This window comes from Telmatherina bonti (assembly GCF_933228915.1).
Source record: "Telmatherina bonti genome assembly, chromosome: 19".
In the NCBI taxonomy this organism is placed as follows: domain Eukaryota; kingdom Metazoa; phylum Chordata; class Actinopteri; order Atheriniformes; family Telmatherinidae; genus Telmatherina; species Telmatherina bonti.
In genome coordinates, this window is record NC_136617.1 from 23,109,219 (window position 1) to 23,123,180 (window position 13,962).

Sequence of the window (13,962 nt, forward strand, 5' to 3'; positions counted from 1 at the left end):
TCTCACCAGTTCTGTTTCCTCGCTGGTCCTTGTTGGAAAGCTCGAGACATTTGTTATGACTCTGGCTCAGCGCCTGCTCAACCTGCCCCTCTATCATGCTCCATCCAGGACTGATGGTCGGGCCTGAGGCTGGCTCACCTGCTGCCATTCGCTGCTGTGAAGAAAAACATGGCGTTAAAGTTAAGAGGTGGAAGGATACACACATCCTCAGCACATATTGTCAACTACATAAAAGTGGGATCAGATGAGGATGATTAGATTCAGCTTCCTCTCTAATTTATTCCCCTTAATCTTTCAAAATAAGATAAATAGATGAAGACTCCCAAATTGTAATATTTCACAGCTGGATCATGCTCAGACAAAGATGTGCATCTTTACATGTGATATTGTGTTAAAAGAAGGAATGAGCACGGCAAGTTTTTCAGCATCTTCAGAAATGCTCGTATCACGATTCCTTTCTATTTTAAAATTCGAGTCACTCTCCAGGCGCATTAACTCATTAAAGTGTGTTTGGGATCGCACAAAAGAAGTTAAGCACCTGATTTTCTCCAAATGAATCATATCTTTGCTCCAGTGTTTGTATTTGGAAGTAGCATTAAAATGAAAAAGTCTGCTGTGCGAAATGTTGATTATGATCATTCTGCTTACTGAAGGATAAGGAGTCCATTTTGCTGTGACTTATCTTTCTCTCTCTCTCTTTTTTTATTTTCTTGGGCTGAAAATTAAGCCTCTCGGAGTGTCGAGCGCATGAGCTTGCATTTCATGAATTATTTGAGGAATTTAAATACTATGACAGGAAGATTGTGACCACATCTTATCACAAGTGTGAAGAAAACCCTTACTTCCCCGGTTCTTTACAGAGGATCCAAGTACCCTTACCTGTCCCACATGTGCTTGTAAGAAAAAATAGGACCAAATCATTTCGAGCATGACTTTTGTGAGAATTCTGATGTCCCGTGTAGCAGTTTAGCAGCCGTACATATGATGTCACTCCAAGCATTGAAGTAAATGACGTCATACATACGACCACCAGGCCACCACCAATATCAACAGCTGAGCTGAATGAGAAAAAAAAATCTTCTGTTTTACTCTTGCCAAGGCCTCTCCTCATCTATCACACACCCTTCATCTTCCTAAATCAACTGGACAGGGCCATTAAAACAAACAAAATACAAAATACAAAGAACAGCATAGTGTCGATGTTTCAAGCAAATCAAAAGGAACATTTGGTAGAAGGAGGTCACTGTCTAATCTGACTGAAATGGTAAACTTCTATTTAACAGTGTGTCTGAGAGATGGTTAAATCTAAAGCTTTCCATGTTTTTGTACCCCATTAAGTCCAAATACTCATCTATAGTTTAACCAACGGATAACAGCATTTTAGTGAACCTGAAAGGATATTTTTTAAAGTAATAAACCCCTAATGAGCGCTGCATGGTGGTATAGTGGTTCACTGTGGCCTCACAGCAAGAAGGTCGCTGGTTCAATCCTCGGCTGGGTCAAGGTTTGGACAGTGGCCTTTCTGTGTGGAGTTTGCATATTCTCCTCGTATATGCATGGGTTCTCTCCGGGTACTCCGGCTTCTTCCCACCGTCCAAAGACATGCATGTCAGGTTGATTGGTTACTCTAAATTGCCCCTAGGAGTGAGTGTGAGTGTAAGTGGTTGTTCGTCTGTGTGTGGACCTGCAACGGACTGGCGAGCAGTCCAGGGTGTACCCTGCCTTTACCCCAAAGACTGCTGGGATAGGCTTCTGGATAATGAATGAATGAACACCTAATGAAGTCGGATTTGTTTCAATGTAATATCTTCAGTAGGAGAATCAGTACATGACAAAACCTGTATCACCCCAACATGAGTTGTAGTGTGTTCAGATGTTTGACTGACAATTAAAATGGAATCCTTTATTAATATAAAGAGTTTAAAATTAGGTAATGTCATTATATATATTTGATACAACAGCACTTGCTTATTACATGTTAATACAACTACAAAATAAGATGTTTTATTTAAGTGTAAGTTGAACTGTTTTGTGTATTTTTTGTGTAGGGTTTTTAGGCTCTGAATTTATGGGGTCTAGTACAAAGTGATGCATCTCTGATGTCTGCAAGTGTGCAACAGTCAGGTGGGACGTAAATGTTGTCATCAAACGGTGTACATGATGCACTTTGACGATGTGGTGAGACTGCTGAAAAAAAAAAAAACGACGGCATGCACACTCCCAATCCATGTGGACATCTGTGCAGGCTCACTAACAATAGTCTCTCAGTGGCTGTTTTGTAAATGGGCACAATAAATACTTGGAATGGCTTTTGTGAGAGTGCAGAAAAAGGTCATGGTCGATATTTCAAAAGTACTTTTTTAAAAAATAATTAAATAACTAAAGTGCAAAAACTACAGTTCCAAATAAATTCTTTCACTGTCTATAGGATGGCATAAAAATAATAATAATAATAATAACAATAATAATAATAATAACAATAATAATAATAATAATAATAATTATTATTATTATTATTATTATTATTATTATTATTATTATTATTATTATTATTATTAATAATAATAATAAAATTATTATTATTATTATTATATTATTATTATTGTTGTTGTTATTATTATTATTATTATTATTATTATTATTATTATTATTATTGATTTGATGGTTAAGAACTAGTGAGGAAATGTAATGAGGATAAGTGGGAAAAGCATGAACTATTGACATAATGCATCTTTAACTAGGTGCAGTAGATACAGAACAGCGTTTAAATGGATTATCTGAAAGACTAAACTAACAATGCTTTGTGTTGGAGCTTTTCTGAGTTGTGGCAAGAAAACGACAAACTACAGAGCTTTCACGGATTAACTTTGAGCTACAGAAACACTTTGAAATTGTGATAAAAATGGATGCAAATATGCTTATCTGTCTGCAAAGAGTAAAATGGTAAGGGTAGTGAAAAACAATGATGAAATTTGAGATTCTTGCTGAGAAAAGAAAAACCACCAGACCACAACATATTACATGTCCCTCTAATGGAAATTAAATCCTCAGCACATGTGCACAGCATACAAAATGAGAACCAGGGCTTTGGGAACTTTACCTCTCAGTACATCCTTCTATGAACTAAGGAATGAAAGCCAAATGAGAGCTTACCACCAGCAGAAACCAAACGATCCAAAAGGAGCCTGCTAACCTCATATCTTCAACTTGCAGGCAAATCTCTGGAGAGAAACAGAAGAGAACAAGTTAAACCTATCAGTGAAATTAATTTGTCCACCGTGAAAGGGACTGACTGAACAAACATTTGCTTGTTTCAGATCAGGATTTCGGCTTCTCAGGGAAAAACAGCAACAGCAATCATTCATCTGAAATGCAAAACACTGCAGCAGAAGCACTGCAGTTTGTGACATTTCACACTCCTCTTCTTTGTGTGCATCTGAGAGACAGTGAGACGGCCCACCCATCCGAATGTGAATCAGGGGCACGAAAGAGTAACGTTAAATTGTGCGAGCGAAAGAGTCAAGGAAAACAGAGATTCAGAGAGTCTGGCAGAAATAGTTAGGATCATTAATCGTCTTGTGCCTGGAAAAGCAGGAGCACGTGAGCTAAGAATTCACCTCAGGCCTCTCTCTTGCAGAGAACCCTGCTGGAAGCCCATCACTCCACATTTTGAACACTAAAACCAGCCCACTCATTCTTTACGACCCACTGAGACCCAGGGGGCAGCCTGTTCTGCAGACAGACATGGATGTGCAAGTATTATAAGCCACTATGAAGGGTTATCAGTAGTATTTATGTTGGCATCAGTGCCAAACTGGTGGTAGGTTGCTCATGTTTAGAATGACAAATAAATAGGCCCTAACCAGAGTATTGATTTCTGATCAGGTGATGCTTATTTCCTTCATAAACTATACTGAAAAGTAAGATAACTGTAAGATTGTATACGGTAAATATACAATCTATACATGCTGACTGAATCTGACCATTTGTAGTTCTTTTTTGTGGTCCAAAGTATAGAATAAATAAGGTTTCAAATGTCTTGTTTAGTCACTCCAAAACTAATCCTCACTGTCGAGTGACAATAATTTTCCTTCTAAGGTTCATAAAGTTTCAATCTATCAATTCAGTTTCATTAAATTCAGTCCAAATTATTCATTCCAACATACAAATTCACTTAAAAAACAGGTGTGTTTCTGGTTTTGACGTGCATGTAATAGGAATGTAATGAATCTGGAGGGAACACATAACAGACGGCTTAATCACCGGTGATGGTTGCTTAATGCATGCTGGTTACATTAAACTTACACTGACATCATGCAAAAGAGGCAGTAATAGTCTCAGGAGAGGCAAGCATCTTTCAGAAACAGCTTCTGTAGTTGTTCTCCACTGATATGGCTTTAACCTGATCTACCAGTTGTTTAGTCTCATTCCACTGCTGCTGCTCACCCTGCATGACAACTTTCCAACCTCAAACAGACCTTGTAACTGGTAAGACCCGATAAGGAAGTAAATGTAAATAATGTTCTCATGTTTTATGTCCTGTTTTATTTCAATACATGTTTCCATGCTTGTCTCTGTTAGTTTTGCTCCATACCTGAGTTTGCTAAGTTAACTGTACCTCCCTGTATATTTGCTTCCTAGTTTTTTTTTTTCAATCCTTCCTTTATCTTTTTTATGCACATATGATTGAATCCTTTTCCTGATCAGCCACTACAATGTTTTATTGTCTGTACAGCACTTTGAATCATCCTGTTGTTGAATTGTGCTATATTACTGTAGTAATCTTGCCTTGACATACTATGGACTGTCAGCATGACTGCTAACACAAACAGTGAGTTATCTGTTCACTGGTAAGTCAGATTGAACATGAAAACAAAGGAACGAGTTGATGATTTGGTAGAAAAAGCTCTGAACTATTTCCAGTTGATAGATAGATAGATAGATAGATAGATAGATAGATAGATAGATAGATAGATAGATAGATAGATAGATAGATAGAAAGATAGATAGGTAGATAGATAGATAGATAGATAGAAAGAAAGATAGATAGAAAGAAAGAAAGATAGATAGATAGACAGATAGATAGATAGAAAGATAGAAAGATAGATAGATAGATAGATAGATAGATAGATAGATAGAAAGATAGATAGAAAGAAAGAAAGAAAGATAGATAGATAGATAGATAGAAAGATAGATAGATAGATAGATAGATAGATAGATAGATAGATAGATAGATAGATAGACAGATAGATAGATAGATAGATAGATAGATAGATAGATAGATAGATAGATAGATAGATAGATAGATAGATAGACAGATAGATAGATAGAAAGATAGATAGATAGATAGATAGATAGATAGAAAGATAGATAGATAGGTAGATAGATAGATAGATAGATAGATAGATAGGTAGATAGATAGATAGATAGATAGATAGATAGATAGATAGATAGAAAGAAAGATAGATAGAAAGAAAGAAAGATAGATAGATAGATAGATAGATAGATAGATAGATAGACAGACAGATAGATAGATAGATAGATAGATAGATAGATAGATAGATAGATAGATAGATAGATAGATAGATAGATAGATAGATAGATAGATAGATAGATAGATAGATAGAAAGATAGGTAGATAGATAGATAGAACTACACAGATTAGATTTGAAAGAACATTGACAATTTTTTTAGCATCTACTATGAGCAGATACTGGAAGGTGAGCCTGTGACTTTGTGTAAAAGGGAATTAAAGCTGGAGTAGGTAATTTTGCTCATGGACATTTTTTTTTACTCTGGGTGAAGTGGTTCCTCGTCCTGATAGCAGTCTGTACATTTTTAAATCATGAACAAAAAGAAATATAGTTAGACCCCTCAGTTTACTGTAAATCTGTACAAAATCTGACCAATCAAATTGTTCGGGGTCAATTGAAGTTGTTCATTTCTTATATTTCATAACCTTCTTCACGACTGAGAACATACAGGAAGGATATCCCCACCCGGCTCGGTTTATTTGCCTCCTCACACTAAACAGCTGAGAAAGAGAAAATTGTTGGTGGAAAAAGCTGCGAAATAGAAAAGTACTCGGAGAGCGCACACCTTCGCCACAGCATTTAAAAAATTCCTGGATTCAAACGGTGATCCGGATCACCAACAAAATTAAACTTGTTCTTTCTTTTCACATTTCCAACAACTTGCGAAAATTTAATTAAAATCCGTCCATAACTTTTCGAGTTTTTGAACACAAACAGATAAACGCCGGTAAAAACATAACCTCCTTGGCGGAGGTAAGGAAAAAGCATTAGCAAAAACAGAGGAGGGGGGGAGCCAAGACAGGGTTCTACTTTCACATCTTGCTAGCTCCCCAACATTACCTACCTCAGCTTTAAGTTGTCTGTTCTCTACAACACCATTTTACCAGCTCCAAAATGGAGTAATTAACTACTCTGACTGTTAGTGACTGACAATCGAACTGTTCAGACTGGTCTCACAGAAATGTGAAATGGTGATGACCTCTTAACACTGTATTATGTGGTGAAAACAGCAACGCACTACAATTACATAGCAGTACTATGGAAACAGAAAGCTGTTATTTCATTGTCTTTGACATTGGCAGTGACAATGTTGTGCTTTTTTATCCAGACTGAAAAAAAAAATCAACTCAGTAAAAGAAATAATTTTTTTCCACATGATAAATATGTAAGCAAAATATATGGAATAAAGAACAGAAAAAAATTAAAGTTTCAAACAATCTCAAAAAGTACTTTTGTGCCTCTTGTGGCTTTTACGGCAGCTTTGGTTTTAAGCAGCATGGACGTCATTAATGAAATAGGACTAAACTTCATCAGCTTTGTTCCAGCTTGTCATGTAGCAGCTGAATGTTCAGCTTTGCTGCTTGAAGCTTTTCAGCTTCTAACAATAACTTCCCATTAAATTGAACTTTGCAGTTTCCTGACTTGCCATTTTGTTTATTTGTCTTTTCTGCAGACAAATTTGACCAAACCTAGACCGATTTCATAACATAACCTACTGTGGGTAGCTCTATATGCCTTTGTGGGTTGCTTCTTGCTCTGTAGTAAGATTAATTTTATCCTGAAAGATGATTTTATCATGTCCATCTGTACTTTCATTTGATTTAATCAGATGAAAACTTTCAACACCCTTGAGGGAGCTCAGTGTGTATAAATGTGAGTACACGTGTGCGCATGGCGCGCCGTCAGGTGATCGAGCCTGAAAGATAAGAGTGTTGAACAGAAGTGCCGCCCCCCTCCTTTTAACAGATTCCAATGAAAATATGGTGATTTTCTGCCTGAAAATACATATTTCTTCACAATATGAAGGAAATCGGGGAGGATGTGCATAGGTTGGTTTCTATAACAGCATAAGAAAAATTCTGCTGTGGAAAAATCTAAATTCTAACACCACAGACCTTTTTAATTCTTGAATATCACTGTGAAATTGGCGTAACCGCTGCAGCATTAATGCAGAGAAACACATGCACAATCTGCTGCACCGCTGCAGGGTGACGTCAGAGCCGCTCTGTCCCTCTTTCAGAGATCTGGAGCTTCATCACAAACTAACTGATTAAATATTATTTAATATGGTTGAAACAAAATGATAGATATTTAATCTGCAGTGACTGATTTCAACTAACGATCTCGGTGGACCATCAACATAATACAGTACTGAGATGCGTTATTTTTCCTTTCTCCATTTTCTTCTCTGGTTATTGTTCAACTGATGGACCTGCAAAAATAAATTAACTGGCAGATTGGATACATTCATCAGTAACCATGGGCCGCTATATTCGTTCTGCTTTCTGTTTTGTCCATTTGTCGCTAAATTTTTTGTTGCCACGGTTACCAACTGGCGTTTGAGCCAGCGCTATGATTTAGAATTATTGGGCTATTTGACGGAACTTTTTTTAACAGGTGTCCTATATCACTTTTTAACGGACACCCTGCAACCAATCAGAATCGAGTATTCACCCAGACCATAGTATAAAACGGATACAATCCCCAGAAACAAATAATAGAGAAAAATACAGTGCTGAATAAGATGACTATTCTGCAGCTGCTCCCATATTCAAGTCAAATAAAGGAAACTTGTCCTGGTCTTCATCCCCACCTGAGAGCCTAAAGCTGAGAAGGTCATCTGGACGTGTCCAGGACATACAAAATACACCATATCCCAGAGAGAGTCTAATGAAACAACAGTGGTTAACATGACCAAACTGTAGAGAACAAATTTATAAAGCCAGCAGGAAGAAGTAAACATTAATCTTCTGATTCGGAATGGATTTTTGACAGCGGTTTGGAAAGACTAAAATTCTTGTGGGTCAAAATGTCACATGCAATTTCACATTGTCATAGCTGATTTGCTTCAACTATCATCATACAAGACCAAGTTAACAAGACAAACTGGCAGAAATCAGGAGGTTTGTGAATACAGGATGAATGTCTGGTCTTGTCTTTATTAAAGGTGACAAACTTTTCAAACAGGAAATGCCAAGCAAGCCATCTACACATGGCATCATACTAGAAAATATATTCAGATATTGATCTTGGTTTATTGTTAAATTAGCAAGTGTAGTTTTTCCTTTGTACACAAAAAAATCTTCCCAGTCATTTTATACCAGAAACCCAACAGGTGTTACTTTGTGTGACTGTATAAAACAGTCCCCAGTTCCCTCAGTAGCAGTCTGATAAACAGAATAATATGTTTATCTGATTATTTCTGATAGTAAATATCTCGAAATCTTGTTTTTTAGAACTCAGAATCAAGAGATATAAATTCAGGTTAAAAAAAAGATGCATACAAGCCATAAATAAGTAAAAGTTCAAAACTTACAATATTCACAAAATGTTCATTTTATTTAAACCAAAAACTCGAATTCTCAAGTAGTGCTAATATGGTTATTTTTTACTCTTTTTATTATTATGTTTTGTACAATTATTTAATAAAACAAGGGCTAGAGGTAAAAAAAAAAAAAATAGCATCTCTTCTCGTCATCTCAATGTTGTCCAGTCATCCACAGCTTAAATAGTTTTCATCTGTTTTGGTGTTAATGGCAGTTTTAACATTTGGCTTTTAAGTCTCATATCCAACATGCTAACTGCTACACTAAGAGCAGTTATTTTCCAGGGGTTAAACAAGCTCAGACAACAACAAACAGGTCAGAAACCACTCAAATGGTAATGCCTTAATTTCTAAGTTTCAAATGGTCCTTCTACTTCTAGAGGACAGTTTTAATGACCCTAATTAAGCAGGTAGCAGACCTGAAAAGGTAAAGTTTTATATTGTGTGTAACAGATTCTTTCAAGTGTTGGATAAATCTGAACATCTTTAAAACTGTGTAATTGTGTAACATGCAGGATCTTGGATTACTCAAAATATTAATTTTTAAGGCACTGTCTTTGATCTTCAATGAAAGAAAAAACAGCTGACAACAACACATTTTATTTCTTATTAGACTCACAGCATGAGGAGGTGCTGGTTCCTTACTACAGTTATGAATTTCTGTCTTATACCCATTAGCTCTACATACAGCTATTAGAAGCTCTGGGCATTTTAAAGAGAATAAAGCTCAGATGTTATTTGAAAAGTGAGGCGTGAAGCATGTGTAGCCTATTAAACCCAACCCTCCCGGATATGAGAATATAAAGCAAAGCAGCACTAAAACAGACTAAGTGAGTCCATAATGCAAATTAAACTGATGTTAGGAACTGAAATCTACTGCGGATCAAGTGGGAGGTCCAGCATTGCAACAGGGACTCGTAAGAATTTTTTGCATTATTAATTACCACGACCAAAGTGGTAAAAAGTTCAAACATTTAATTCCTGTATGGTGAATGCAACTAAATATTTGATATGACTCACTGGTGAATAATCTCCAGGTTGTGGTCTGGAAATTGTCCCCTTAAGCAGACAGTTTTAGATTCAACTTTGATTTCTTTTTGTGGTTCGTTCACGATGAAACATTGATAATAAAAATTTTTAGAAATGATTTCTTTTCTCCATGACTGTGATGGATCTCTAAACACACAATAAGTCTGTTTTAGTATTAAAATATTGTTTGAAATTTATTATCATTGCTTGTATATTTAATGTGTTTCTTCTTCTATGTCTGAAATTTTTCCTCCTATATTTCTTTTGTGTCCTATATTTGTGTGGAAGCTGCAGACAGAGACACCTATCTTTTCTTTTTCTTCAGGTAGTCAGTGGTTGGAGGCACGGTGACAACACCGATTTGTGCTTGATTTTCCTAACACGAATTTCACATGAGTTCAGATTCCATCCTTCAGTCTGAGCAGCCACACAGACCTGGCATCCCATTCCCTCGCTGAGAAAAATGTGCTGCGTTACCATTAGTGGATCAGTTGGTTTGACAAATAGAAAATTGTGGCTGCAAACCACAAAACTGTCATTTGTCTTCTCTATTGAGAGAAAAATGTAAAAAAGAACTAATGTACATAATCTATCTAATCCGGGTAATCACAACAACAGCATTTACAATTTCAGTTCCCATGTCAGTACATGTGTTTTATGGTAATACATAGGCCTCATGACCATTCATTGAGCTGCACTTGTGGCCCAGGTGTTACGGATTTTGCTGAGAGCCCTAGACCTTGTCTGAAAGCTCACACTCACAGATTATATCATACTGTATAATTACTAAAAACAAAAACTGGCTATTAGCAAGTCACAATATATTCAGGACAACCAACAACCTCTAATCACTGATGCAACAGCTAAAAACTGCTTAACTGCCACAAAGCTGCCTTGCACATACATTTGCATTTCCCAAAATGGCATAAAATAGTTATGCAAAAGGAAATCTACTGAACTGACACTTGGGATGTATGTATTTTTGTATTTACACACAGAATGCAAACATTAACTTTATTTTCTAACCCATCTGTCACCACAACAAAACCATTACCTGGCTGAACAGTCATGGATCTTTTGGATAACAGCTAAACAATCAACTGCAGAATGAATCAGAGAAGGACCCCGTCAGGACCTACTCCATTAAATGTGACAGCAATCCCAGGCAGTCTGTGAATATTTATTTTTTTCTATTATTATTATTATGATTATATTATTATTTGCTATTCAACATGGTTTAAAGCTCGTTCAGGTCATTCTCATATAAAGACCTTTGAAGAAACAGTTTCATCTGTGTGGGTCTGACCATCAGTATTCACAAATATCCATTCAGCTTTTTCACTTTTGTTAGATTTCAGTCCCATGGAGCTTTGATTTCTGAATAACTTGTCATCACAGGAACATCAAGCTGCTTGGACATGGCCTTATAGCCTTTACCTTTAACATGCTTGTCTACAATTTTCTTTTTAATCTCCTGAGATTCCTCTGGTCCATGTTGAGTGTGGTACAAACCACGTCACCAAACAGCACAGTGACTACCTGTAGCCCAATATATAGGCCCACTGACTGATTACAAGATTAGATGCCTGTTTAATGACTATTTTTTTCTATAATTCTGCTCAAACATGGCTGAAAAGCAACGTCCTGACTTTCATTGGTTAAATTTCATAGAATTTTTATTTATTATTACATTTTTCAGATTCAAGTTATTTCTGCGACCATTGTGAGTTTTTCTTTCATTGAACAAAGGGTACCAACAATTTTGTCCACAAAAGGGTTCCTTAACCCTTGAATTACTGTGATTAAGGAAGTGCTACATCCGTCTGGCACACTGAGAAACACTGTACAAGAGAAAATTTATTTTAAAAAGTTGATACTGTTGATAAAATCATGCGAACAGGGGATAAAGTTAAAAAAAAGACATTACAAGGTGAACAAAAGAAAAATGGGCAAATAATAAAAATTTGCAGATAAAGCAGGTGGGTGTGGGGTGTAGAGGGTATGCACTGTCAGCTTAAAAAAACCCTCCTTACTGCGTTCCAGTGTCTCTGTCAGGGGACAATAACCACAGCCACATGTTACACACACTGACTGTTTGCACCTTCTTTTGAAACGTGTGAAATATAGGTGCAGTTTCTGTGGGCAAAATTTGCTTTTGGTTTGACAGATCACTTTACAGGAGCTAAATTCATATATTTATGTTTTTTCCCTCCAGGACACGCTGGAGGGATTATATCTCTCGGCTCGCCTGGGAACGCCTCGGGATCCCCCCCGCAGAGTTGGCAAATGTGGCTGGGGAGAGGGAAGTCTGGGCTTCCCTGCTTAGGCTGCTGCCCCCGCGACCCGACCCCGGATAAGCGGCTGAAGATGAAGATGAAGATGTTTTTTCCTCCCAGCACATGTAAAATTGTATGTGAACGCCCCATATTGCATATTCATTGCAGCAGACCTACAAACTGGATGCAGACGGGCTATTTTGCATCTGTGAATGGCGCAGCCTTCAGTGCATGCTGTTAGAAAATCAATTTGTACATGTGTGCAATCACTTTCCATACGTTTTTGTAGATTGAAACGTTTAGTAGAGCTGGTCCAACGTGTCACCACTATGGAATTTAGTGTATTTGATTTCTGAGATCAGGTGGACAGGCTGGATCAAAGTACTGAGTGCAGGACAAGCCAGGCTCGTACTGTAAGTAGATCTGAGGCACGTTTTTAAGCTGGCATGTTTCTGTCTTTAAGAACTGAAGGGACATCAATAAATGATAAAAGCAATGAAAGCTCTGCCGCTTGACTTGTTCATGTTGTCACGCTCTACTGTATATGAAGACAAAAAACCTGAACCTCTTCAGTTGAGGTAAAAAGCACGAGCTTATGTCTTTTACTTGCCATACACTTCACACCTCACTCTCCCAATTTTCTCTGCATTCTCATTTCCTCTCTGGATTTTTTTTTTTTTTTTACTTCCATGTATCTTTTATTCCTTTAATCTATTTCTCTCCTCACCTTGTTTTTCTGTATCTTTTTCATCCACTGCCTTTTGTCTTCACTCCAGCCCCCTCTTTTCCCTTGTGCTCCCTCCCTTCATGTCCAATCTTCTCCTTTAAAAGCTTTCACTTCCTTCCCATTCCACTTGACTCTTTCACAACATTTCCAGCCACAGATCCAGCCACAGTTCCTCATTTCCAAAGATTTTTTTCTCTCAGACTCTCAGAACAGATCTGAAACATTCAACAGCTAGCAAAGCTTTTAACATTAAACAGCTTCTCTATAGGGTGACACATTGTATTTTAAACTCATCTCTCTGTCTTCCACCTTCGTATTCCCATTTTCCTCTTGAGCTATGTATGGTGAAGAGAATTAGGACATAGAACACTGTTTTTACTATATTTAATGATGTCTTGCTTTAATAATCACAATTTTGGTGGATTGGATTGTCATGCTGATGTCAATTACCCGACATTTACGTGGGGAATAATTGTTATTTGTATTGAGGTAGGAATTAGAAATTCCTGTAGTTCCTAGAAAGTCTACAATGTCCCGCCTTGGAATGTACATTTGTTAATAATGCTAAATAACAGTGGCTTCTCAGGCCATGTTCACATCCCATACACATCTTTCCTGAACCGATGCCACCATCGCTCCCCCTTCCCCTAATCTGCATGTGGAAACCCTACAAACACCTGCAGCAGTGGTGGATTATAGTGTTGCATTTGTGTTGCACAAGCTGCTGAACCTGGTCTGGCTTTACAGCTAAATTCATTATCTAACATCTTCATATGTTTGCTTACATCACTCAGTGTGTTATTCTCTGGTTTTGGTTTATGAACGTAGCAGTGTTACATTGTCATGTACAGGCCTGGCTTAAATACTACAGCATTTGTAGTGATTTTATGTGGACACATATTTCTAAAAAAAAAACTTTAAATCATGGAAAATCTTTTCCATTTTCCACAGGTCTTTCTGAATGAGTGCAGTTGTATATGTTGAACTGTCTTCCCTGTCCTCTCCACCCCAACCAGTCGAGGCAGATGGCTGCCCTCCCTGAGCCAGGTTCTGTCGGAGGTTTTCTTCCTG